The sequence below is a fragment of the Odocoileus virginianus genome, chromosome 4, assembly GCF_023699985.2.
Source record: "Odocoileus virginianus isolate 20LAN1187 ecotype Illinois chromosome 4, Ovbor_1.2, whole genome shotgun sequence".
Classification (NCBI taxonomy): Eukaryota; Metazoa; Chordata; class Mammalia; order Artiodactyla; family Cervidae; genus Odocoileus; species Odocoileus virginianus.
The window spans coordinates 2,450,764-2,477,594 of NC_069677.1; the positions used below are offsets into that span (position 1 = coordinate 2,450,764).

Sequence of the window (26,831 nt, forward strand, 5' to 3'; positions counted from 1 at the left end):
ATCATATAGCAAGGACATTAAAGAAAGAAAGAGCAGGATCTTTCTGTTTTGAAGTGGGTGCTCAGGGAAGAGTAAAGAAATAGGATTAAAAACAACAACAACAACAAAAATAGCACCTGGTTTTTCTTATCTAGTGCTCTCATCCAAATTTGTTTTGGGAAGGAAAATAAACTAATAGCTCAGTTCAGAGGCTAAAGACTCTGAATAAACATCCCTGAAACTAGTAGGGTGAATCTTTAAGAATAGTAGTGAGCTATTATTATGTGCCTGGCACTGTCCTATTTCCTAGTGGAAACAGGGAAATGTGCCTTTTCACCATGGTATGCCCCGAACCTAGAACTGTGACTGGGCCAGAGTGAATGCTGAATCAGTACTTATTGCTATACATATATAAATGAGAGAAGCATTCTTGGTTCCAAATGACTAAACTATGTGAATTTTTAAACACAAACTGTTTGTAAGTTAGAAACAGCCTATATAAATGCTCTTAAAAGTGGAGGAGAAAGGAAGAGATCTGATATGACCTGATGTGTAACTAAATCTAGGAAAGCAGTGAGCCTCTTTATAATAGAATCCATTGATTTAACAAATATTATTGAACACACACTATATTTCAGGTATTATAAGGAGTTCTAGGAATAAATACAAGGTCTTTTGTTATGGAGCTTAAATTATTGTTTATGTATCTGAGAGAAGGGTATCTTTGTATTTATGCAATTATGAGGCAAGAAATTTAGTAAACCAGTAATTCCTATTTGTTTAGACTTACCATTTTATCATCCTAATTTGCCAGTGGTTTGACAGTTCAGTCTCCTCCTGGGCATCTATGAGGAAACTATAAAGAAATGTAGGTGTACTGATCATTTAAACTATATATCCATAAGTTTGATGGTTAACTGACAATTGCTTAGACAATGTGATCAATGTCTGAAGTTTAACTTAGGCATCAGAAAGACATTCTGAAAGGTCTGAGTTATCTATTTTAGTTATTTATATTGCCAATTCTTTCAATCCCACCTATACAAATACACTCTAGAGCTTCCATTTGGACTGCATAAAATTGCATTTCGGTGAAAAGAAATTTAAAAGTACACGAAATATTAAAAGATAAAAAGGCCTCACAAACTCCCTATAAAGGCTGGCAATCTTTTCTACGGTCACCTTTGGGCGCTATCTCTTTCTTTACTACACAGATTCTCTCAGAACATAACTGACCTAAGTGCGGCTTATTGATAAATAAGCATAACTGCATTTATTTCACTCTGATAATCCACTAGAATTGTTCAGTTTTTCAAAAACAATTTCATTTCTTTTGCCTTCATTTTTAGGACAAAATATCAAGTCTTTGCAAATATTTCTGCTTATAAACTGACTCTTCAGGTTTGCTACGGAAGCTTCATTCTGTAAGTAAATCAATGAGATACAAGGAAATCTAAGTTTGATGTTTAATGGTGCTCAGATGGTAAAGAATCTCCCTGCAGTGTGGGAAACCCAGGTTCAGCTCCTGTGTTGAGAAGATCCCCCAGAGAAGGGAATGGCAACCCACTCCAGTATCCTTGCCTAGAGAATTTCACTGATAGAGGGGCCTGGTGGGCCACAGTTCATGGACAGAGGAGCCTAGGGGGCTACAGCCCATGGGGTCACAAAGAATTGGACATGACTGAGTGAATAATAATTGCTAGCAGCCCACTTAAGATTATTTCTCCTCCAAAAATTAAACTGAAATACATATTTTGGCTGGGAGTTCAGCAATGCCAGGGAAACACTCTAAACATTTGTTGGCAAAGGAAGAAAATAAAAAATATGGTATTGAGGTATTTGACTTTTAGTGTATTGAATTCAAGTACTAGATTCAAGTGACAGAAATGCACTTTAACAAAGCGCACTTGAAAAACTGAAATTTGATATCTAAAAATCACCCTTATATTCAGAATTACTCAACATTCCTTTTCTGTTTATATACCTCATTCAGTGATACAACAGCCCCAGGCATTCTACTACCAATCTCCTTGTATACATCCATTGACATTGTCTCTATCAAATTTGATTCAATAAAATTAAATGGAATTAAATAAGACAGGCTTCTTGAACCTCAGTCTTTCTCATCTCATATTATATTGTATTTCTTATCATTTCTTATTTATTTAGCTGAGGCAAAAAGGTTTCCAGACTCAATTATACTTTTCCTCCTGGTTTTCTATTTCTTCAGTAATTTTTCTCTGAGAAAGGTTTTTCATGTCAATTGCCAAAAGAAAAGACAGAAAAAAAGAGAGAATCCTTATAGAACTGTATGAAAATAAAATGAATATAATAATAAAGTAACTGCTATTGTATAGCAGAGAGAACATTTTCATCTGATGTTTACCATAAAATTTTCATCTGATTCTAATAGTTTTCACATAATAACAAACACAACTATTGCCTACTTTGAGAAGATTCTAAATTGCAGATAGTATATGGGTGGTAGGTAACAGGGAGAAATTGGGTAAGGAAGACAGATTTCTAGCTTTGGCTTCAAGAGTTAAATTTTAAAAGGAAGTAAGTAGCCTGGAAAATCCCATGGATGGAGGATCCTGGTAGGCTGCAGTCCATGGCATCATGAAGAGTTGGACACATCTGAGTGACTTCACTTTCACTTTTCACTTTCATGCATTGGAGAAGGAAATGGCAACCCACTCCAGTGTTCTTTCCTGGAGAATCCCAGGGACGGCGAAGCCTGGTGGGCTGCTGTCTATGGGGTCTCACAAAGTCGGACACGACTGAAGTGACTTAGCAGCAGCAGCAGCAGTAAGTGTTGAAGATGATATGCGATTGGCTTACGATTTCTCCCATAACTTTTAGACTTGAGAGTAACCATACATTTCCTCCCTTCATTTCCACACTCCCTTCAGCCTGGACATGGATACTATTCTTCCCCCTCAAACCTGCTCTTAATGTTAATTTTAACCTGATTTCATGTGTTTATAAATATGTTGAGGGCTATTAAGAAACAATTGTCTTCCCTGGGTGGCTCAGTATTAAAGAATCTGCCTGTGATGCAAAAGATGCAGGAGATGCTGTGGGTTTGATCCCTGGGTCAGGAAGATCCCCTGGAGAAAGGAAAGGATACCCACTCCAGTATTCTTGCCTTGGAAAATCCCATGGACAGAGGAGGTTGGTGGGTTACAGTGTTGCACACAGTCGGACATAATTGAAGCGACTAAACACAAGACACACAGTATGATTTTTCTCTGGAATTCTCTTTCTATAAGCAACAGCAAGATAACAATAAAAACTCATTAATCCCCTGGAAAAAAAAAATCAGTAAGTTTCTTTTGTCCTTCATACAGGATTGGTGCTTATTACAAATTGTGCTGAAAGACCTCACACACAGCAAATTGAAGCAAGTGTCATGTAATTCATCACACAGAATGATCGAGGACTGAGTCAACACTGCTAGGCTTGTATACCCCTTAACTATGGGCATTTTCATGGTGTCCATTTCCATGATGTTCAGACCTTCAAACAAACACATTTGTCTAAAAACAAATACATATGTAGGAAAACAGTTTTCCAGGGCTTTTCAGCTGCTCTTGGTTGACAGATGAAAAGTCAGACACAACATCTTGAAATCCTGAGTCTTCTCGTCTTAAAACGGAAATATTTGTCCCAAATAGTGAGTCGTTCATAGCTTCTATTAAATGGACAAAAGAGTCACAAAAAGAGCCCCTTGGGTTTTCATCCTGTAATGGTCTCCTTGGTTTCCCTTGGACTCATACCCACTCTTTCAACTTCATTTTGAGGATACATAAAATCATTCTGAAAGAAATCATCATTTTCACTCTCTCAAAAAAGTTTCCTAAGAAATTTGTTTCAAAACAAGGTGATCTGTAACACCAAGAATACATCAGTGTCTTTCAACACTTCTTTAGAGTTCATAAATCTTCCCTATTCAGGGATCAACTAATACAATTTGAGGACAACTGAAGAAATCTCTCCACCATCTTCCTGTGCCTGAAATTCTATCACTTGAAATTCATACAGAAAGGCAGAAATCATTTGATTCCATGTTACTCTGAGAAGGGTACCATTTTATTTTTATTTTAGAGATGAATAAACCAAGGTACAGAGAAGTTAAGTAACTTGCCAAAAGTTTTTTGGTAAGTAAAAAGGGCCAGGATTTGAACCCATGGTGTCTGATACCATGGCCTTAGTCATTATATTATACTGATTCTCTGTGAAGTAGAGATTAGTAGAGAGGAATGGTTAAATGCATGATTTTGGAGTCAGACAGCATAAGCTCAAATCCTAATTTCACACTACTGGCTGTGTGAGCTTGGCCATGGATCTTAACCTCTATAAGCCTTTATTTCTTTGTGTGTATCAAATGTAGCTAGCCTTCACTAAGTAGTAAAGCTATGTCCCAGTCATCAAAGGAAAGTGTTTTACAAGTATTAGCTCATTTAATGCTCACAATATCTCAACAAGGTATGAAGCATTATCATCCTCAAATTAGAGATGAGGAAATTGAGGTTAAGTAAATTGCCTACTGTTCTACTATTAAGTGGTGGAATCAGAATTTGACAAGGGTAACATCACTCCAGAAACCAAAATGTTTAATCATTAAATCTGATGAAAATAATAAATGGCATTTACCTCATCAAGCTTTGGACTGTATTTTTCTCAGGACTAAATGGGGCTTCCTGGTGGATCAGATAGTAAAGAATTTGCCTGCACTGCAGAAGGCCAGAGATTGATCCCTGGGTTGAGAAAATCCCCTTAAGGAGGGAATGGATACCCACTCCAGTATTCTTGCCTGGAGAGTTCCATGGACAGAGGAGCCTGGGGGACTACAGTCCATGTGGTTGCAAATAAGCAGACACAAATGAGCAACTAACACATACACGCACGCACACATACACACCGCACACACACAAATGAGGTAAAGAATGTGTGATGGTTACTTGTATGTCAGCTTTATTGGGACACCAATGCAGAGATATTTGTCATACATTTTCTAGGTATGTCAGTTCAGTTCAGTCACTCAGTCGTGTCCAACTATTTGTAACCCCATGGAATGCAGCACGCCAGGCTTACATGTCTATCATCAACTCCTGGAGCTTGCTCAAACTCTGGCATCCCCTTCTCCTCCTGCCTTCAATCTTCCCCAGCATCAGGGTCTTTTTCAATGAGTCAGTCCTTCGCATCAGGTGGCCAAAGTATTGGAATTTCAGCTTCAGCATGAGCCTTTCCAATGAATATTCAGGACTGATTTCCTTGAGCATTGACTGGTTTAATCTTCTTGCAGTCCAAGGGACTCTAAAGAGTCTCCTCCAACACCACAGTTCAAACTCATCAATTCTCCTGTGATCAGCTTTCTTTATAGTCCAACTCTCACATCCATACATGACTACTGGAAAAACCAGACTTTGTTGGCAAAGTAATGTCTCTGATTTTTAATATGCTATCTAGGTTGGTCATAACTTTCTTTCAAGGAGCAAGCATCTTTTAATTTCATGGCTACAGTCACCAACTGCAGTTATTTTGGAGCCTAAGAAAATAAACTCTGTCACTGTTTTCATTGTTTCCCCATCTATTTGCCATGAAGTCATGGGAGTGGATGCCATGATGTTAGTTTTTTAAATGTTGAGTTTTAAGACAGCTTTTTCACTCCCTCTTTCACTTTCATCAAGAGGCTCTTTAGTTTCTCTTCACATTCTGCCATAAGGGTGGTATAGTCTACATATCTGTGGTTATTGATATTTCTCCCAGCAATCTTGATTCCAGCTTGTGCTTCATCCAGCCTGGCATTTCACATGATGTACTCTGCATTTAAGTTAAATAAGCAGGGTGACAATATACATCCTTGACATACTCCTTCCCTAATTTGGAAGACATCTGTTGTTCCATGCCTGGTTCTAACTGTTGCTTCTTGACCTGCATACAGATTTCTCAAGAAGAAGGTAAGGTGGTCTGGTATTCCTATCTCTTTAAGTAAGAATTTTCCACAGTTTGTTGTGATCCACACAGTCAAAGGCTTTGGCATAGTCAATGAAGCAGAAGCAGATGTTTTTCTGAAATTCTCTTGCTTTTTCTATGATCCAATGGATGCTGGCAATTTGATTTCTAGTTCCTCAGCCTTCCAGCTTGAACATCTGGAAGTTCACGGTTCAGGTACTGTTGAAGCCTCGCCTGAAGAATTTTGAGAATTATTTTGCAAGCGTGTGAGATGAGCACAATTGTGCGGTAGTTTGAACATTCTTTGTCACTGCCCTTCTTTGGGATTGGACTGAAAACTGACCTTTTCCAGTCTTGTGGCCACTGCTGAGTTTTCCAAATTAGCTGGCATATGACTACATATTTTACAGCGTAATCTTTTAGGATTTGAAATAGCTCAACTGGAATTCCATCATCTCCACTAGGTTTGTTCATAGTGATGCTTTCTAAGGCCCACTTGACTTCACATTCCAGGATGTATGGCTCTAAGTGAGTGATCATATCATCGTGGTTATCTGGGTCATGAAGATTTTTTTTTTGTCTAGTTTTTCTGTGTATTCTTGCCACCTCTTCTTATTATCTTCTGCTTCTGCTAGGTCCATACCATTTCTGTCCTTTATTGTGCCCATATCTGCATGAAATATTCCCTTTGTATCTCTAATTTTCTTGAAGAGATCTCTAGTGTTTCCCATTCTATTGTTTTCCTCTATTTCTTTGCACTGATCACTGAGGAAGGCTTTCTTATCTCTCCCTGCTATTCTTTGGAACTCTGAGTCAAATGGATATCTTGTTCCTTTTCTCCTCTGCCTTTACCTTCTCTTCTTTTCTCAGCTATTTGTAAGGTCACCTCAGACAACCATTTTGCCTTTTTACATTTCTTTTTCTTGGGGATGGTCTTGATCACTGCCTCCTGTATGATGTCATGAACCTCCGTCCACAGTTCTTCAGGTACTCTATCAAATCTAATCCCTTGAAACTATTTGTCACTTCCACTATATAATCATAAGGGATTTGATTTAGGTCATACCTGAATGGTCTACTGGTTTTTCCTACTTTCTTCAATGTCAGTTTGAATTTGACAATAAGGAGTTCATGATCTGAGCCATAGTCACCTCCTCGTCTTGTTTTTGCTGACTTTATAGAGCTTCTCTATCTTTGGCTGCAAAGAATATAATCAGTCTGATTTTGGTATTGACCATCTGGTGATGTCCACGTGTACAGTCAGTCTTCTCTTGTGTTGTTGGAAAAGGGTGTTTGCTATGATCAGTGCATTCTCTTGGCAAAACTCTGTTAGCTTTTGCCCTGCTTCATTTTGTACTCCAAGGCCAATTTTGCCTGTTACTCCAGATATCTCCTAACTTCCTACTTTTGCATTCCAATCCCCTGTAATGAAAAGCAGATCTTTGGGATGAGTTAGTTCTAGAAGGTCTTGTAGGTCTTCACAGAACCATTCAACCTCAGCTTCTTTAGCATTCCTGGGTGGGGCATAGACTTGGATTATTGTGATGTTGAATATTTTGCCTTGGAAACAAACAGAGATCATTCTGTCATTTTTGAGATTATACCCAAATACTGCATTACAGGCTCTTTTGTTGACTATGAGGGCTATTCAATTTCTTCTAAGGGATTCTTGCCCACAGTAGTAGATATAACAGTCATCTGAATTAAATTCGCCCATTCCAGTCCAACTCCAGCTAAGTCAGATGATTAGTTTCTTTATGTAAAATAAAAGATGGTAGAAAAACTGGACATCAAGAATAAAAGCTACTCTAATCCTCCGCTACATTGACCTTAAAGGAACTTTAGTTCTTTAACACGATGGTAAAACTTGGTGAGAAAACAGATGTGACCTTCCCATTTGAGAGGTAAGAGATAATAAGGAAGGGAGAGAATTAACAGAAAAAAGTCACGTATATTTAATGCCCAACTTACTGCACACTAATTCAGCCAATTCAATTTCTATGTATGCATTTTGTTCCCAGATATAAACTATGATGAATATAGAAAACAAAAAAAAGACTTCTCCATGGAACAGATTAGGTATCCAAGGTTTTTCAGCTAAAAACATCCTGGAGATGACATATTCAAGTTTCCTAGTGCATGTGATTGACACTGATATCCTTGAAAAACTGTTTCGATTACCCCCACCACTGTGTTCTTCACCCATGAACACCCCTCCTGGACAAATCTCTTTCTGAATATATTATTCAGTTAGGGTTAGCCAGTATCTGGACTTCAACAAGTTCATATCAGAAGAAAGAAGGGAGCTTTCCTCTGGGTTTCAGTGAACATGTGTTACTCCCATCATCTGAGCTAAAATTCAAGGAAGCTGCAACAGCTGGGAAGGAAGGAAAAGCAAATTTGATTTTTAAAGAAAATAGAAAATAAAAGCAATTCTTCCAATTCCATGTGTGGCATCTATGCTGATTTTTCTCAAGGAAAAGTGCTTATTGCCGCCAAAATCCCCAGGGTAACCACAGCTGACACTCTTCTCAGCATTAGAGCACTTGGCAATTGGTGATATGGCCTGCTCCTTTCCCAAGCATATGAGAAGCCAGGCATTTCCTAAATAAAACCAACACAGCTTTTTTTGACTCTTCAGTTGCCTGCATGTCTCATGAGCATAGCATTTTGTCCTGTGCAATGAAAGTTCATGGAGCAAACCTATTTCATCCACAGAATCAAAATCAGTATAATGAATTCTTTATGTTCTTCTGGCTGCATTGATAGAAGAACCTACCTTTATTGCACACTCAAATGCTGCTGCTACTATACACATTATAATTGTACAAAGGACTGAGAAATACTGTCAATACACAAAAATAAGTCCTGCTAAACATTGTCTAAGTATGCAAAAGGATGCAAATATAGGCCCTCTACCATACACCAGATCTTTGTTTATACCAATTGCACATGATCAATGGAAGAGGACATTCAAAACACTGTAATAAGCAAATTCCCATCTTGCATTAACTTGTATCAATAGAATTCTTCCAAGTATCTTTCATAATAAAATGTGTTTAGATTGATTATTTTTCACTCTTATCATTTTTCACTTTTATCAGAGGAAAACATCATCTGATTGAAGGTGTTTCTTCTTAAGTGAAAGCAGGAAGCCAATTTCAAGGGCCACCATTTTCATAACAAATGCCTCCATTTATATTCGTATTAAAAAGCCTACTTCCTTTTCTCACAATGATCTACATGTTTGAAATGCCATGAGTGTTATTACCAGTATTTACTTCTGATGGCCAGTTTTTTTTATCTTTGTGTAGCCATATGGCAGAAACTGAAGAGGAACTAAAAAGACTCTTGATTAAAGTGAAGGAGGAGAGTGAAAAAGTTGACTTAAACCTCAACATTCAGAAAACTAAGATCATGGCATCTGGTCCCATCACTTCATGGGAAATAGATGGGAAAACAGTAGAAACAGTGTCAAACTTTATTTTTGGGGGCTCCAAAATCACTGCGGATGGTGATTGCAGCCATGAAATTAAAAGACGCTTACTCCTTGGAAGGAAAGTTATGACCAACCTAGACAGCATATTAAAAAGCAGAGACATTACTTTGCCAACAAAGGTTCGTCTAGTCAAGGCTATGGTTTTTCCAATGGTCATGTATGGATGTGACAGTTGGACTGTGAAGAAGGCTGAGCGCCAAAGAATTGATGCTTTTGAACTTTGGTGTTTGAGAAGACTCTTGAGACTCCCTTGGACTGCAAGGAGATCCAACCAGTCCATCCTGAAGGAGATCAGTCCTGGGTGTTCATTGGAAGGACTGATGCTGAAGCTGAAACTCCAGTACTTTGGCCACCTCATGTGAAGAGTTGACTCATTGAAAAAGACCCTGATGCTGGGAGGGATTGGGGGCAGGAGGAGAAGGGGATGACAGAGAATGAGATGGCTGGATGGCATCACTGACTCGATGGACATGAGTTTGAGTAAACTCCGGGAGTTGGTGATGGACAGGGAGGCCTGGCGTGCTGTGATTTATGGGGTTGCAAAGAGTTGGACACGGCTGAGCGACTGAACTGAACTGAACTGATGCTTAATGTTACGTAATCCAGTGGGACTTCCATTTCTAAAAACAAAAAAATCAAATGGAAATTTATGAAACTGTATTCTTTTTTAATGTGAAAAGTAAAAACAAAAGAATGGTTATAAAATAAACATTGGATAATGTATAAAATCTACCCTACAAAAAGTATGTTATTTACATCAGGAGGTCTTCATTTATTCCTTGAAATCCCAGCCCTGGGGAGGCACCAAGTTCCTAGATAAATCAACTGAAGCACATCCACATATGTCAGTGGTTAATCTTACAGAGAACAATGTGACTCAACAATTACTCTGGTTAAACAGCATTTAATTCCTAAATAATAATGACTAATAGTATTTTATTGGAAAATGGTTAATTGTTAACATTTCTTATAGGCGTTTTGATTAATTGTCTATCTAATCTTCCAAAAATTATTCCAAAAATGCCTATAATGTAGAGCTCTATCCTTTGAAACTAAACACAAATTTGTTTTGACTAATATAAAACTGCTTGGCAAATCTGACCCCTAACAAGTATAAACACATGAATTAAGTTCAGCATGTAGGTGGCATGTACTAGAAATTAGGCCATATCGAGGAACTGCTATGTAGTATGAATCATGTACTTGTTCGCCATCATCCCTTCACTTCTATACTTGGGCTTAAACTCAACATCAAGAACAACTGATGAAAAGAGCTTAAATCACCAAAGAAGTCTATTTGTGAAACACTGGCACAATTCTGAGCCTTACTTCCTCACTGTGTTGTGTTTGTGATGGAAGTGGGAATGTGGGAACAAAGTTGTGATCCAGATTATACCTAGATTAGACCCAAAGAAATAGTGAAGTGAAGTTATAAAAAGCATACTAAAAATGATTTTAATTTTTGTTCTGTTTCTGAAGAAAACCACCAAAAAGAGAAAGAAAAGAATCCCTTTTCTCTGTCTTGATCACATTGGAAATGGACAGCACCTGGGTTCAGAATCTCTACTCTTCCTCTCCCTCCCAGCTCAGACCTCTCTCCCACTCATCTATCCCCCACAAGCATTTCCCACCCCCAACCCTGTCTATTTTCCTTTCCATCTTTAGTTTTCCCTCTTACTTTAGTGAAATTCTGGCACTTTTAATGAAGAACTCTCTACCTTTCCCCCACCCATAGTCACTTTTCTAGTGTGAAAGTGTTAGTGCAAGGGATTCTCCAGGCAAGAATACTGGACTGGGTAGCCATTCCCTTCTCCAGGGGATCTTCCCAATCCAGGGATCAAACCTAGGTCTCTCATGTTGCAGGCAGATTCTTTACCATCTGAGCTACGAAGTGATATTGATGAATATATGGTAAGGAAAGATAAGTACACTGTTTAAGGTCATAATAAAGCAAGGGTGGAGTAGGGCTTCAATTCCGATTTGGACCTTCTTTTTGAGATTATCCTTTTTCCTGTATACATTGGTTGCTAAATGTTATCATTTCTTTTTTCACACAAACAGTTAATGTCTATATTCTTGTGAAGAAATGTTCTCTTTACCACCAATATTCACTGATTTTTGAAAGCTAGGATTATTCATACAAGACTCTAATCAACTCACAGATGCTTCATGATATGCTTCCAATCTACCTTTCTAGTCCTCCCTTGTGTCACCTGATCCCCTGCCTTCTAGTTGCCAATCAACTTTTTGTACCCATGAGATTTTCTCTCTGCCTAGAATTCATTTTCTCTTCTCTTTTTCCACAAAGAAAGAAATAAGTACTTTTTTTTAAAGGCCAAATTCAAACATCATTTGTTCCAGGAAGCTTTCAACATCTCCACTTTCACAACATTTTCTTCATATATATATGATTCCCAGTAGATCATATATGCTACTGTTTTAGAACTGTTGTCCCTTGCTAGGTTGTAGAATTCTTATTGGCAGAGCACATTCTAAACACAGGGAATATACTTGCTTTGGCCTCAACAAGTTTCCGGTATACTTAGGGGGTCAAAAGTGTAAACAACTTCAGTCAAATTCTGACACAGACAAAATATTTCTATATAATTGGCTTGACTTACTCCCTGGTGACTGACTGGTAAAGAATCTGCCTGCCAATGCAGGAGACATGAGTTCGATCCCTGGGTCAGGAAGATTCCCTGGAGAAGGAGACAACAACCCACTGCAGTATTCTTGCCTGGGAAATCCCATAGACAGAGGAGCCTGGCAGGCTACAGTCCCTGGGGTTTCAAAAGAACACAGCTTAGCAACTAACAACAAAACAACAACATAATTGTACACACTTTTGTCATAGTCAAGGCTACGTTACATACAGCGAACATAAGTACCCCAAAATTGACACGGTATAATCAGGGAAGTGGTCAAAGTACATAAAAAGGAGAACAAAGAAAAATAAACTATAAAAATGTAATGGGAGAAAAAATATTGAGCTAATTGAAGTACAGGCTTAATGCAGGAGAAAGCAGCTTGGGGAAAGGAAGTTGAATTAGTTCGAGATATTCTTGTTAGCAAGAGCCAGAAAGACTACAGTTACCATAAATGAGAAAGGGACTGACTATAGAGCAAAGCTATCTTCCAGTGCACCCCTAGGCAATGAGTTCAGTGATTTATATTGTTTATTTGAGCTAATACAGTCACCCTGTGAGGTAGGATCTGTGAAGGAACAGAGGCTCAAAGCAGTAACGACTTGTCAGCTAATAATTGTTAGAGCCAGGATTCAAACTCAGAACTGATTCCAAAGTCCACCCTTTATATATATATTCAATATTAGCTTACATCCAAGGAGACTGTGTCCACAGAATCAGCCAAAAATTACTTCATTTCCTCAAAGACCAAAGCCTAACACAAATTTCTATTATTGTAAGGCTCTTAATATGATGATAAAATACATTTATACATTTAAATAGCTAATACATTTATAGTATACTCAGCTAATACACTTTCATATAGCACATTGAGATGGAGATACCTTGGAAATCTTGTAGCCCAACATCTTATTTTGTAAATATTGAAGATACTAAGACCAACTAGTTGAATTATATAGATTACTAAGGAGAGAAGTTCTGAGAAGAAATGAAGAGCAAACTCTTTGCTCCTAAGGTTGAAGACCATGAGAAAAATACCATCTCATCTTGTGTAAGTGAATTCTATGATGTCAGCTATCTTGTTGCTTTTTGGCTAATTGTATTTCCATTATTTGGGACATAAATGGCACTGTTATTAACACATAGTTACTAGTACACACTTTATAAGAGGAAGTGCCCAAATATTTGATTAATGAAGTGAGGAATGGGTCTATGGATGAGAGTGTATATGATGAAGGTGCAAGTGTACAATTAATCAAGAGATTGTCCATGTTGCTGCTGCTGCTGCTAAGTCACTTCAGTCGTGTCCGACTCTGTGTGATCCCATAGACGGCAGCCCAGCAGGCTCCCCTGTCCCTGGGATTCTCCAGGCATTGTCCATAGTAGATGGTGCTAAATTAATTTTAAGTGCCATTTGGATCACATCATGTTCTCGACACAGTGACATTTTAAATGCCTTACATAGCAATGTTTTTGGGTTCAAATACCTTTATCAGGAATCAAGAGTTTAGTATACCACTAATAAATGGAATTTACAAGGTGTCCTTTGTGTAGAACCATTAAGAAACCTTTTTAAATTTGTCAAGAAATAACTCAATAGATTTTGATAAAGTGGTAATATGAACATTTCATCCTTATCTTAGACTCAGGGGGTTGGGAAATACAGAAGTGATGTTTCATTTATAAAACCCTGTTCCCATGAAGCTGAGCAGAAGGATGGCTTATAACGGAATTTTCCAGCCAAATTCTCAAAGGGCCCCCAACAGGCTTTCTCAATTTGTGGGCGCTGTCCTCTAACAATCTATTCCTTTCCAGACTCTCCTTGGAAACCAAAGATTTATGTCATTCTCTTTATATTTTAAAATGAAATTGGTCTTACCGAAGAAATAAAAACTGAAATCTTGTCTTTATTCCAAGTACCAATGCTTCCTGGACAAAAACCTCATTAATATGCCCCATTCTGAAGACATCACCAACTACTTTGCAGCATTCTTACCATGATTTGGACATTTCTAGAACTCAAGCTCAATATAGGCATTTGTGAAGATGAGTTGTGCTTAGACAGAGGACTAAAAAAGGAATGTAAATAAATAGTTTGTCAGCTTATAAAGGGGAAGCAGACTCTCCTTATATAAGTGACTTAAAAAGGTCCTGCTCAAATTCCAGACTAAATGAAAAGCTACATGGACTAAAACCATTTTTTAAAAATTACTATTCATCCGGAAATGCTTTCTGCTCTTTGAATACATTCAAACAAGTAGGTATCGCAGTATTTCATTGATAGCTTATCAAACCACATAATAGAACAGGAGAACTGAATAAAAAGGGCTTTCCTAAGGGAGCTCCACGGTCATTGTTCTATAAAAACATACGAACATATTGCTATAAACTCATCTTCACAGGAAGTCACCCAGCTTAATAAGCATAGACCTGCAAGTTAATATTAAAATTCACTTTGATTTCAGCAACAACAAAGCTGATCCAACTAGGAGCTATTACATAAAACCCTTATTGTCATATTCGTCATCACCACTCTCAATAGAGACCACTGCAAGCACCAAGAAACCCTCAGTTCACCTCAGGAAATATGCTGCACAGACAGCCATCCCAATAACAATACAGCGGTGAGATGGCCCTGTTTATTTTATCAGAATGGCACTCCCTTAATTTTTCAATTCTCTTTATTGATGTCCTCTTTCATGTATAGGTCTATTAGATTTCTACTTCCTCTACTGTCCTCCCAGGAATTGGTGCTTGCCAACTACAATAAGTTGTTTTGACAACTTGTCTAGCTATACAATACTCTGTTTCTTTCCCTCTGCAGTCTTTTTGGCTTTAAATGAGTGCCTTCAAAATATAGCAGAGACTATCTAACCAAACTATGCAACAGGGGGAGGAAATCAGCTTTCTATGTGTAAGCACCATTCTGCCAAAACCACAATCTTTCCTGGGCCCAAAGTTATCTTTCCCTTTCTCTATACTTTTGTGGATAAATTCCCCTTGCTATCTTTTCTACCCCTATCGTAATAAGGAATGACTGCCATGACTACCCCCATCTAGCTTACGCCATTCACCGCCATCACCTCTGCTCTCCTCGTGTGCTTCAAGAAGAACTGATTAGCACTTTGCATAATTAACCTGATTAGCACTGTGCATAATCAAACTGATTAGCACTTTGCATAATTAAAAAGAAATAATAATAATAACAATAATAAGCACTAAGTAATATCAAAAGCTGTTAGTCCCACAGACCTTTGGTTACCTCCAAGATGAGTTCAATACAGCATATTTTTCACCTTTCCACTGAAATCTTTTCTTTAACTCAAAAGTCAAGAAATTAATTAAAATGCTTTCAATCCACAGACCCATTAGGATCTTAGGATAGGATTCTTCCTATCCCTATCAGTTACCCAGATCATCTGTTCCTGTCCATGTATACGTCCCTCACCTTTAGTCTTGTATATTTTACCCTTGCCAAAATGGAGAAAATGTGGATATAAAGCCAAACTGATGAAAAATATTTGGAATATTAGAACCAAGATGTATGCCAATTCTCTAGCTATATGATTCTCCCATACACTGTTTCTAGGTAATAACAAAGTATTTGAAAAGAATTAGATAATCTGTCAGGAAAATCTGGCTCTGACACTTACTGTGTGACCTTGGTTAAGTCACTGAAGTTCTCAGAACCTCAATTTCTTCACTTGCAAAATAGAAATAATAAGTTCTACAATCTTAAGGGTTGTTGTAAAAATAAAATAAGACAGTAATTCAGGAAGATACTTTGTAAACTAAAATATAACGTACAAAACATTGACGAGGTACCCATTTTGTCCCCAAATCTCTTATCCCCTAAATTTTATTTCATACATGGAAATGTTACACATTATGAATAATAATAACAAAATTTTATATTTCTAGTACCTTAGAATTTAAAAGTTATAAAGTCTTTTTGCATATTTACCTTATTTCCTATTCAGTAGCTATGATTAAAATTTTGGCTTGGAGTTATAATTTCACTTTAGTCATTATTGTATCCAACACAGCTCTCATTTGTGTTTCCACAGAGGTTAAAATCAAGTTGTTGCTGTAAATTCATGAGAGAATAGAAGAAAATCCAGTATATTTCCATTAACTTGGGACTGCAATGTAGAGAATTGTACAACTTTGCTCTTTTTCACTCCACCACAGACAACCATCTGCTCCTCATGACTTTCAAGACTTCCTACTTCAGTTCCACTTTCTTCTAAGAAACTATATCAGACACTTTTAAATCAGAATTTCTCTTTCTCTTTCATGCCCTCATAATATTTTACCTGTAACTCTACATTGTACCATTTGCTGTATATTAAGTATGGGTATGGCTGATTCCTCTAGAAACTAGGAAAACCTAGAGAGACTACACTGCTTACTTATTTTTGCCTCCACAATAACTGCCACAAGAAGTGACACACTTGTTTAGCACTCAATGTCTTTGTTACTTGAGAAAACAGGACAGCAAAGTATTTAATTTTTTTCACTACACACTTACCATACAACTCCTATATATGCAAACCTGAGGAATTGCTTCAATGACCGTCTTCTGGGGACTACAAAGGTATTGACATACCCATAACCACTTTACTAACTATTAAAATATTTAATGTATGTGATATTACATTTCATTTATTTATCAACTCATTCATTCACTTAACCATTCAGAAATAAATATGAGCGCTTACTAAGTGCTAAGCATTAAGCTAAACATTTAATACAGCATTGATGAAGTTTAAAAGGAACTGTGGGTTCCTCTCAAGGAACATATAATATATAAGAAGCCTATGGTAGCCTCTAAGAGGCTGGGGTGGAAAAGGGTGAAAGGAGAACCTTAAAGCAGTCAAAGTGATCAGTTGCAAGGTACCTACCATGGGGCCACTAAGCCTCTATCCACCTAAAGGAAAGGAACCCAAATAAGTCAGTGTTTCTGGGCCAATTACCCATTTTACAATTCATTTAATTCAAGAAAGAAAATGCTGCTGTGGAGATTATTCAAGTCCAAATGTTCCTGGTGAAGGTGCTTCCAGTAATTCTGGGAAAGAAGCCAATCCTCTAGTTTTATATGTAAATATTTTAAAAACACACACATATATATAAGCACAAAGGAAAGGTCAGGAAGACGTAAGTCTTTTAAAATCTATTTTAATAATTTTTTTCTGAAACTGTCCACAAAAGTTTGGGCTTTTTTGTAGCCTTACATTTTCTTTTACACAATACACCTGCTTTTTTTTTCTAAACTAAATATTTCTTCCATCTAATGACTCTCTTTATTAGACAGCATCTAATTTGCATACATTTACATACAATTTAACTGCTAGCTGTGAGAACAAAGAAATGGCTCTGTATTGTACTGAAGGACAATACTCAGTAAAGGAAGGTATAAAAACCAACCAACTCGGTGACTGTGTAAGCTCTTTGTTTCAGATATACCAGGCTCTTTTCTTTTTTAAAAAAAATTCCAGTTAAAAGGGGTAAAAATTATTTCATCAAACAATGAAAGAAAGATACAGCACTACTTTGTTTAACTGCCCATTTCCTCCCCAACCTGGCTACTACAATTCAGGGGTCCAAGTTCCCTGAATCTACTACAATTTCCTTTATTAGATTTGATGGATTCAATCCCTTCCCATATTTTTGTTCCAAATCTTATACCTAAAACAACCTGGGATCCCACTGTGATAAAGCTTTGTTCTGATGCTAATTTGTACTGCCACCCTCCCTGTTCCCCAGCAGATCTGAGAGAATATGGCATTCTGTTCTCCAGTGAACAATACATACCCTTACCCTTAGCAAGTTAACAGGTTTAACTGAGACTTCAGGCTTTTATATTATGAACCAGCTCTTTAAAAGAATTTTTTTTCAGTGTCCACTGAGGAGTAGATGAGAAAAGAAGTCTTGAATACAGGGAGGGAGTTTGTGCTGGTGAAAAAGAAGTTAGAGGTAAAAGAGTGCTTGAGTCAACTGTTTTTCCACTTAGCAAGGATCCCTTTGTGAATCTCCAAACTTCTCATTTGAAAGTGAATTCACATACTCTGTGACACAGACTAAGTCACAAGTCACCTTGCCTCTTCTATGTGCCTCTCATCCTTGACGCATAGAGAGGGAGATTGGGGGGAGGAATCTTGAAGAGTCTAGCCAGGTGTTTTGTAAATATTAACTACTAAAAACACAAGAAATAAGTAATAAAATTGAAGTTATAGTCAACTGAAAACAAACACGAGAGGGATTCAAGTTTTTGAAACCCAATATATAAAATATCGCAAAAAATATTATATACAAAAATACTTCAAAATGATAACAAGTGATGCAAATATAATTGAAAAACATAAAGCTGCATAGGAACTGGTGACACAGGCTTAATGGAAATATCATTTGTGACTGAGTGCTGAAAGTGGTCCGAGGAAATGTACTTCTTTGGAAATACATTTAATATCACTAATTTGGCCTGTTTTCTGCATCTGATAATGTAGATTTACAATTTTAATGACCAAAAGAGGTGAGAACTTGTGAGGGATAAGTGAAGAAATTCTCCCACTCTGTGGGGCTGCAGAATGCCCACATGATTTGGAACTTTCAGCAACCCAACAGATTGCACAATCTCTACCAGCAATCTTGAAGCATGTCTGCTTTTTCCACCTGGTGAGAAGAAGCCTGAGTTAGAGACTTGTATTAATGCTGGAGTGCTGGCATAGACCAAGTCTGCCAACTTCTTAACCCATAAGCAGTTATGAATAATGATAAAAAAAACAGCACTTAAAAGAAATGTTTAGACACTGTCCTTTTAAAAACCCTGACTAGATTTTAGTCACTAGAATGAGTAAGCAGGAAGGTGTTGACACCCTGAAAATCACAGCTTATTTCTAAAAATGTCCTTAAACTATAGGGAACCTGGCTCTGTCTCCTAAACTCTTTACTCAATGGGAAAATGACACAATCACCTTATGAGTGATCATCAGTAAGTTTTACTGTCCTTTCAGAGATCATAAGTCTTGAAAGTTCTATTTCTACAGCTCATTAGATCTCTTTAGTTAATATAAACTTGAGGTAGTACTTGTAGTACTTGTTTTCATGTCGTGGAATATTATCTGTTGATACCTAGCACCAGACCTATTTTCTATACTCTAATGTATTAAATTGTGCCTTGTTTATTTGTAAAGCATCTCTTAATACTTACTCAGCCAACATCCCCTGTGCTGGAGATAGTTAAGATCCACCTCCCCAAAGCATGTTACCACGGTGACAAAGTAGTGACCTAATTTGCACACACCTGCTGGGTTAATTGGGCCAAAATGAAAGATGATATATATGCTTAAAATCCAAAACTGATTTTTTCCTCAAAATTAAATATTTGATTTTTTAAATTAACAGTTTCTAAAGCTCAGTAATATACTCCAGGTGTGCAGTTGCCAGTTAATATACCCTGAATGTTTCATGACACTTGAGGAGCAAAATATATTGAGTAATGAATACAAATTTTTTTATGTATTTTCTGTGTATAATGATTAGTATGAGTAAGTGGTCTCAATCACTGAATACACGGGGTGTGCCTGAAGGGTCGGGTCACTGAGTCAAAGCAAATAGAGACGTAGGAACTATGGCAAGTTAACAGGCAGAGTCTGAGCTGGCTCCAAAAGTGCAAGTTTGCTTTGGAGAAAGCTTCTCTCCAAAGCCTGTAATAGCCTGCCACATTTCTTCAACAAAAGTGGCTCTCACCTCTGCTTCACCTCTTCCCACCTCTTTGTACTCACCCTTCCCAGACCACTGAGGGCTTTTCGGTGAACCACATAGAACTGAGAGAATATGAGCAAAAACAGATACTCTATGAGAGTGCTTCTGAGGCCACAGCAATGTGTAAGTGGTATAACTGAATGCATTAAAAAAACTTGAAAAATGTGTGTATCTTTAACTCAAGTATTCTACATATAGTAACTTGTGCTAAGGACATAATCAGGGATATTCATAAGAATGTGTATACAATAATATTAATAAATAGGTTATTGTAATAGAGAAATACTAGAAGCAACTTCAAGTCCAGGAATAAGAAATGGACTAAATTAATTTAACACATCCACCATACAGAATATTATATAACCAAAAAGAAAATCATGCCAGAGAAAAATCATTTATTAACAGAAAAAAATGTTCATAAACCTGAAGAGTGATTTTATTGTATTCTTTCTGCATTTTCATGTTGTCCAAATAGTTTGACTATGATGCTCTGTTACTTTTATAATGAAAAAAAAGAATATTCTATTAAAAATAGAGTGAAGGGTAGGAAAAAATTAAGTTGCAGTTCTTGGTTCCTCTCCCTCACAGATTCACATTTCATCTGTCCTTACTTCTCTCCCAGGTGGCACAGTGGTAAAGAATCCACCAGTCAATGCAGGAGAGGAAAGAGACGTGGGTTCAATCCATAGGTTCAGAATATACCCTGGAGAAGGAAATGGCAACTCACTCCAGTATTTTTGTCTGGAAAACTCCATGGAAAGAGGAGCCTGGCAGGCTACAGTCCATGTCACAGAGTCAGACATGACTGAGTAAATGAGCATGCACACATACTTCTTTCCTAATCAATTTTAGTCATAAATATAATAGATGTTAAGCTGAATATGGGCTTCCCAGGTGGCACTAGTGGTAAAGAAGCTGCCTGCCTATGCATGAGAGATAACAGACACAGGTTCTATCCCTGGGTGAGGAAGAGCTCCTAGAGGGGGGGCATGGCTACCCAGTCCAGTATTCTTCCCTGGAAAATCCCTTGGACAGAGTAGCCTGGTGTTCTACAGTTCACAGGGTTGCAAAAGAGTCGGACATGGCTGAAGTGAATTAGCGCACGCACATGGAAACAGTATTGTTCTTTTATTGACAAATATTCAATTTTCTAACTGAATGGCTCCTTTACTTATTTACAAACCATACAAAGACGTTAGCTATCAGAACTCTCAAGAGTATCCAAGCTGCTTTGCAAGCTTACAAAAACCATTCAAAGTAATTGCCTTTTAGCGATGATGATGATTTGAAGTGAACTTTTCAAGGAACAGATACATTTATTCATCACCAGGTTACTATGTCCTGCTTAAATTAGAACATTTACATTTTTATTTTACTTGTACAGCTATAAGTTCTTACTGAGAAGTAAGTGCTTTTCCTAAGTAAAATTAACATTACCATATGAATTGAAATTGCTGTTAAAAGTGTCTTGCTAGGGGTTTTGATTTATTCTATGATACGTTCACTGATTTAATCATTGCTTAGATTATCTAAATATAATAATTTATTCTCATAAGTAAAAAAGTTTCTTGGGATTTTTGTATGTCATAAACAATAGACATTAGTGATTGGTAAAGAAAAATACATCAATTTTGACATTTCAATTTTCACTCTGCCAATTTTTCTTTTCTTTTTTTTTTTTTTTTTAATTGAAGTGCTGAACTCTGCCTTCCTGAGGTACTCAGGGGCCAAGAAAAAAAAAAAGAAAGAAAAAACTCTGTCTTTTCAAGTGATACAATAAAAAAAAGTTTATTTTAATTCCACAAAATATATTAATATTTTTTAAAATATAGTATACAAAAATAAAATTTTGTTGAAGGATGTAAAAATTATTTATTTTTTCATTTATTTTTATTAGTTGGAGGCTAATTACTTTACAATATTGTAGTGGTTTTTGCCATACATTGACATGAATCAGCTATGGATTTACATGTGTTCCCCATCCCGATCCCCCCTCCCACCTCCCTCCCCATCCCATCCTTCTGGGTCTTCCCAGTGCACCAGCCCTGAGCACTTGTCTCATGCATCCAACCTGGGCTGGTGGTCTGTTTCACCCTTGATAGTATACTTGTTTCAAAGATATTCTCTCAGAACATCCCACCCTCGCCTTCTCCCAAAGAGTCCAAGAGTCTGTTCTGTACATCTGTGTCTCTTTTTCTGTTTTGCATATTGGGCTATCGTTACCACCTTTTTAAATTCCATATATATGCGTTAGTATACTGTATTGGTCTGTATCTTTCTGGCTTACTTCACTCTGTATAATGGGCTCCAGTTTCATCCATCTCATTAGAACTGATTCAAATGAATTCTTTTTAATGGCTGAGTAATATTCCATTGTGTATATGTACCACAGCTTCCTTATCCATTCATCTGCTGATGGGCATGTAGGTTGCTTCCATGTCCTGGCAATTATAAACAGTGCTGCGATGAACATTGGGGTGCACATGTCTCTTTCAGATCTAGTTTCCTGGGTGTATATGCCCAGGAGTGGTATTGCTGGGTCATATATTTCCTGTTTTTTAAGGAATCTCCACACTGTTCTCCATAGTGGCTGTACTAGTTTGCATTCCCACCAACAGTGTAAGAGGGTTCCCTTTTCTCCACACCCTCTCCAGCATTTATTGCTTGTAGACTTTTGGATAGCAGCCATCTTGACTGGCGTACCTCGTTGTGGTTTTGATTTGCATTTCTCTGATAATGAGTGATGTTGAGCATCTTTTCATGTGTTTGTTAGCCATCTGTATGTCTTCCTTGGAGAAATGTCTGTTTAGTTCTTTGGCCCATTTTTTGAATGGGTCATTTATTTTTCTGGAATTGAGCTGCAGGAGTTGCTTGTATATTTTTGAGATTAATCCTTTGTCTGTTGCTTCGTTTGCTATTATTTTCTCCCATTCTGAAGGCTGTCTTTTTACCTTGCTTATAGTTTCCTTTGTTATGCAAAAGCTTTTAAGTTTCAATAGGTCCCATTTGTTTATTTTTGCTTTTATTTCCAATATTCTGGGAGGTGGGTCATAGAGGATCCTGCTGTGATTTATGTCAGAGAGTGTTTTGCCTATGTTCTCCTCTAGGAGTTTTATAGTTTCTGGTCTTACATTTAGATCTTTAAAGGGATGTAAAATTTAAAAGAGACCAAATTATAAATATCCTAGAAGAAACTATGGGTAATTTTTCTATGTATTTTCTACACCATAAAGGAAATGATTGATAAATGCTGGTATGTAAAAATCCATAACAAAAGTCAAAAAGTAAATTAAAAGCTGAGAAATATTTTAAAACCTAATATGGTTATTTTCCATATATGGGAGGTTATACAAATCAATAGAAAAAAAATAAAACAATAGAAAAGTAGGAAGCATTTAACAGCCACTCACAATTTTGACAGCAAAATATTTAAATTGTGTTTAGCTGTACTAATAAATAAATAAATACAAATCAACACAGTGATTAAATATAATTTTCTCTTTTCAAATTAGAACAAAAATTTGTTAAAGCCAAGTCTTGATAAGGGTGCAAGAAAGTAGGTATTCTCTTACACTGTTGTTAGTAGTATATATTAGAGCTATGTTTTTAAAAGAAAATTTTAAAAAGCTATCAAAATTTTAATTACAAATTATACCTAGGAAATTATATTATGTATACTTTAGAATGGGCTTCCCAGGCGGTGCTAATGGTAAAGAATCTGTCTGCCAATGCAGGAGACACAAGAGACACAGGTTCAAACCCTGGGTCAGGAGGATCCCCTGGCAGTCTGCTCCAGTATTCTTGCCTACAAAATTCCATGGACAGAGGAGGCTGGCATGCTACAGTCCACAGAGTCGGACATGACTGAGACACTGTGCACATACATTAGAATAATTAAAAGATGTATTTAGAAGGCTGTTTATTGTAATGTTTTTTGAAGAAGGAAAAAATTGAAAATAACCAAGTATCCATAAATTAGACCATGGTTAAATACATTTTGTTACAGTCATAAAATGGAAATATTATGAAGCTATAAAAAAGATGACATAGCATAATATACTATTATATACATTCTGTAAAATCTCTAAGATATAGTACTAAAAAGAAAGCAAAATACAAAGAAAACCTAAATGATGTGATTCTTCTTCATTTTAAAAATGCAGTTATATAGGTACATTTTTGTACATGTACACTTGAATCTATCTCTAGTAATAGCACTTTAAGTTGGTAAAAACATATTTCTCATTTTACATCTTTGTGTGCCATTTTATTTTTTAAAATTTTCACCATGTGTATGCATTTAAAAAATAAAGATAGCAGAAAAATTGTATATGGTGAAAAGTGAAGCAAAATTGGTGAAGATGGAAGTAAAGAGTACTGCGTTATTCAGTTCTTCATTCTGCACTTGTCTAGTCCTATTCAATTTCACTATGTTTCCATTTCCTCATCTGTAAAATAACTAGATTATACTAAAAAGATAATGCAAATTTTCTTGTAGATCTAATAGTTTATACTTCTAAGTCTTAATAATATAACACAGAAGAGGACAGCAGAGAGTGAGATGGTTAGACAGCAACACTGACTCAATGGACATGAATTTGAGCAAACTCAGAGAGATAGTGAACAGGTGAGCCTGGTATGCTGCAGTCCATGGGGATGCAAAGAGTCAGAGATGACTTAGCAACTGAACAACAATCTAATACAGAACAGTGGAAAATATGTTTTAGATTTAAATATCTATTTTGAGCATCTGTAGCTACTACAATGAATAAATATCTATTTGGTACTTTGTTGATGGACTGTAATCATGTCTTCATGACTATAGGAAACAATGTGTATGATGAAAATCTTCATAAGCTGAAAAAACTAAATATCTTAAATACTATACTCATTGTGCAAGTTGTGCTTCTAGGTCTCTATAGTTTAGTTCTGCAAAGGTATTGAAACACACCAAATGAGACTAATGAGAAATGTAAATTATATATAATTCATTGTCAACTTTTAATATTGGCCCTGGTGCGTGTGTGCCGGATCAGTTGCTCAGTTATGTCTGACTCTTTGCAATCCCATGGACTGCAGCCCACCAGGCTCCTCTGTCTATGGCATTTTCCAGTCAAGAACTGGAGTGGCTTGCCATCTCCTACTTCAGGGAATCTTCCCAACCCAGGGATCGAACCCACATCTCTTGTGTCTCCTGTATTGGCAGGTGGATTCTTTACCACTGTGCCACCTGGGAATCCCCACTGGCCCTGGAGTTTTCTTGAATCTATTCTTGATATATACTTTCAGATACACAACTTGAGCAGAATAAAATTTCAAAATTGGTTTATAATTCAGGTATATATTATCACAAATGTTTAACAGGTTTGTAATTTTCTATGAGATTATAGTGCATGCTTACAAGTTATAAAAAATGTACTTGATATGTTTTTTATTTATGGTATTTGAAGCTTCAGTATGATAATGACCTCTTCCATTACAACTTAATATTCTTGATACTTGGATAACTGTTTGTAAAAGCAAAATCTCAGCCATGGTTGGATGACAAATTGGTTAACTCAGTTACATAGCAAATATTGTGCACTGTAGTATTTCTGAAAAGGAAGTAGTTCTTGCCTTTATTTTTGGTTTCTGTTATCACGATAAAAACAAAATTATGGGAATTTGTGTGATAATATTCAGTGGTATAACTGCTAACAATTTGTGTTATCAATCACACCACAATTTGGTTTATAAATTAGAATGTACGTAAAGTCTATCAACACAGTGGTAAAGAATCCATCTGCCAATGTAAGAGATGCAGAAAACATCAGTTCAATCCCTGGGTCTGGAAGATCCTCTTAAGAAGGAAATCCACTCAGTATTCATGCCTGAAGAATTCCATGGGCAGAGGAGCCTGGCAGGCTACAGTTTGTGGCGTTGCAAAGAGTCAGACACGACTGAGCATGTACGAAAGCAAAGCCTATCAAAATTTATACCGAGAGGTTCTCAGTCTCTAGTCAAAAAAAATGTAAATCTGCTTATCTAAAAACACATTTCTGAAAGTGTTATTCTGCTCTATACTCACAATAGAGTGTGTATTTCATTGTGCAGTTTTTCATACAGCATCATCCTGGGTCCTGGTAATACTGTCATCTCTTACAGCAGTAAGTAATGGGCAATAATAATGCCCTGACTGCAATGTTGATTAGACACACTAAACTCAGGAAAATTCAATCAAATCTCATCAATTTCAATAATTTACTACCACATATTCTTGTCTAGTTATAGATAAACAATTTAATTTTGAATGAAGTATTTGGAGAAATTCCTGCTTGAGAATGAAGGTAAAGATGAGAAGAACAGATTTCTTGTGTGCAATTCAAATGGAAAGATAACTGTGCTGTGTGCTTAGTTGCTCAATCATGTCTGACTCTTTGGGACCCCATGGACTGTAGCCACCAGGCTCCTCTGTCCATGGGTATTAGACAGGCAAGAAAACTGGAGTGGGTTGCCATGCCCTCCTCCAAGGGATCTTCCCAACCCAGGGATCGAACCCAGGTCTCCTGCATTGCAGGTTGGTTCTTTACTATCTGAGCCACGAGGGAAGTCCAAGAATACCGGAGTGGGTAGTTTATCCCTTCTCCAGGGGATCCTTCTGACCCAGGAATTGAACTTGGGTCTTGCATTGCAGGCAGATTCTTTACCAGCTGAGATACCAGGGAAAGATAACTACATATTCCTAAAAAGTTATAGCTTAACCTAATTATACAGAGAAAGAAATGGCAACCCACTCCAGTATTCTTGCCTAGAGAATCCCAGAGATGGAGGAGCCTGGTGGGCTGCTGTCTGTGGGGTTGCACAGAGTAGGACATGACTGTAGCAACCTAATTATAAGCAGCAGCAGCAGCAGCAGCAACAGCAACCTAATTATAAGACTTCCCTGGTAAAGTAATCTGCCTGCAATGTAGGAGATCTGGGTTTGATCCCTGGGTTGGGAAGATTCC

The 26,831-nt window shown here is 37.0% G+C and overlaps 1 protein-coding gene across 15 annotated transcripts in view; it reads right to left on the reverse strand.

Annotated features, from left to right (window-relative positions):
- ZBTB20 (zinc finger and BTB domain containing 20) overlaps positions 1-26,831 on the reverse strand; it is a 1,026,540-nt gene that overhangs the window by 755,369 nt on the left and 244,340 nt on the right. The window contains exon 4 of one of the 15 annotated variants that reach the window (XM_070465977.1): positions 770-835. The exons of the other annotated variants lie outside the window; for them this stretch is intronic. The gene's annotated coding sequence lies outside the window, so the exon portion shown is untranslated. The remainder of the gene's footprint in view (positions 1-769; positions 836-26,831) is intronic. 15 annotated transcript variants of the gene reach the window in all.